The sequence below is a fragment of the Palaemon carinicauda genome, chromosome 25 (genome assembly GCF_036898095.1).
Source record: "Palaemon carinicauda isolate YSFRI2023 chromosome 25, ASM3689809v2, whole genome shotgun sequence".
Classification (NCBI taxonomy): Eukaryota; Metazoa; Arthropoda; class Malacostraca; order Decapoda; family Palaemonidae; genus Palaemon; species Palaemon carinicauda.
The window spans coordinates 35,766,349-35,768,848 of NC_090749.1; positions in this window are offsets into that span (position 1 = coordinate 35,766,349).

A 2,500-nucleotide genomic window follows, 5' to 3' on the forward strand; every position below is an offset into this window, starting at 1 on the left:
CTCTCTCTCTCTCTCTCTCTCTCTCTCTCTCAGTATATCTATGTGTATATATATATATATATATATATATAATGTGTGTGTGAGTGTGTGTGTGTATATTTATTATATATTTCGTCATTTCTACAAAAACACACACACACACACATATATATATATATATATATATAATCAGGTCACGCTCAGCTCTCCTCTGGGGGACAAGGATGTATGCCATACCCTGGTGAGAGCGGGATGCTTGGGCATATATCTCTACATATTTATTTTTCATTTTTGACGGGTTGTGTACGCTAGTAAAGAAGGTAAGTATTAAGATTGACAAATACATTATATATCATGATAAAACTATATGGTTTCAATCTCTGTAACTGAGCTATCCCAATACACAAATCCTGCCCAGGCCCGAATAGGAAGAGCCCAAAAAGGGGAGAAGAAAGAAAAAAAAAGGGGGGGGGGGCGATATTGACCCAGGAAAAGAAGAGATAAACTGCCTGACTTAAAGACTCATTAAGTGTCATTCAGGCAAAGTTGTGCCAACTTGATTAAACTTTCGCTAGTTTTGCTTTGAAGTCAAAGAGATCTTTTTAAAAGTTTCCTTTCTTGAAGTTAGAGAAAACATTTATTAATTTGCTTTAGGTGTTAATTAAGAGAGAGAGAGAGAGAGAGAGAGAGAGAGAGAGAGAGAGAGATTGAATCAAATGGTTGGTATTACAAATCAACTTTAACGGAAATTGTCGTGTACACAAATACATTGAAATAATAGATAGAGTACGTGCTCAGTGAGAGAGAGAGAGAGAGAGAGAGAGAGAGAGAGAGATTAATCAAATGGTAGGTTTTTAGCTGCAACACCCATTTTTGGTGTTCACCAAAAACCAGGAAATATAAGACGAAGATAAGAAAGAGAGAGAGAGAGAGAGAGAGAGAGAGAGAGAGAGAGTTTTCTAATTTGTAGCAGCAATTAAATGGCACAATAACATTAGATACCTGAATAACACTAAAATATTCACGTTTTCTGCCTAACTATCGTGCCAATGAGGAATCAAACTCCTTACATTACAGTCATCCTGAAATTGCGTCGAATTCACCAGAGGGTTCATTTCATCATAAAGAGCGCTTATTACAGTGTTATCTCGAGTTTAGGTTATGTAAGTTGCCTGTATTTTTTTTTTTATCCCGTCTTGTTATTTCATCGAGTTCAAATGTTCCTAGGAAATCTTAGGTGTCTTACTGAGTAACCTTATTAAATATTCTTTTGTTATCATTCCCAATTATCTGCATTCTATTACACCTTCCAAATTATCTGCATTCTATTACACTTCCAAATTTTACAGTGATCTCGTCGCTCAAGAAAATGGTATGAATTTCAACAGCATTACTTTCACCGCAAAGGTGATGTTGAATTGTCTGAGTCTGGGAAGGATATCCATTATTTACTATCTATTAAAAAAGAGGAAGTTTTACTAACCCAGGCTCGGCTCTTACAGAACTGAGCAGATTATTGCAGAAGTTATCATTGGATTTTGACGAGATTATGATTAAAGATGGGAACTATGAATGGCCATCATTTATTACATTTGGGGGGAGGGGAGATCAGGATTGGCATAGGGACCTTTTGAGGGGAGGGGAAGGACTGATTTTCTGGTCTTGGTGGAGATAAGTGGCTTCTGAATGTTTCTATACAACAACAACAACAACAATAAATGCAGCCGTTTACAGTCCACTGCAGGACATGTCCTTATTATCATCGGTGGTTTGGCCAGTTTTCATCATAAGGCTCGCCATTGGGGATCGTTGATGGTGGAGAGATTTTAGTCTGTTTCCTCATAGCAAACAAGCTTAGTATGGGTGGGCCAGGACTAATAGAGATTTGCTGATCATGGCGATGCTAAAAACCCTTTCACCACGTTAGGATTTCCACACTAAACATGGTATAAATCTACCACTCATTATTCCTAGCTGCAATATATAAATGTTACCTGTCTACCAGGTACCCACCCAACAGTTTAGTGAATTCAAGGAATTTCAAGAGCTAATAGAATTGCAAAGAGCGTTCTTGTTTATTCAGCAATCACACCTAAGGACCACTCGTTCGACATGTGTGCTAACCTCTAGAACATTATTACCGCTCAATACTCTTATTATCTCTAGTAATGTACATGTGAAAATGTGCTTAAAATCATAGGATTAATTCAGCAACAGGCGTTTTATACACTGATATTTGTCACATATCAAACGTTACTGATACTTTACCGAACTGATGCAAAAGGCAGTGGATCGACATGATAGCTATAGGTCAACAAAACACCTAAAATATTATTACTAAGGTTATCATCATTATTTCAAGTGATAAAAAAGAATATCTGAATACACGATAACCCGATAAAAGGGACTAACCAATAAGAAGTAAATCTAGAGAAGAATGGCAGGCATAGTAAAGAGTGATAAGAGTGTCACGATTGAGATGGCGTGGGCACGTGTTGAGGATGGATGGTGGGGGAGGAAG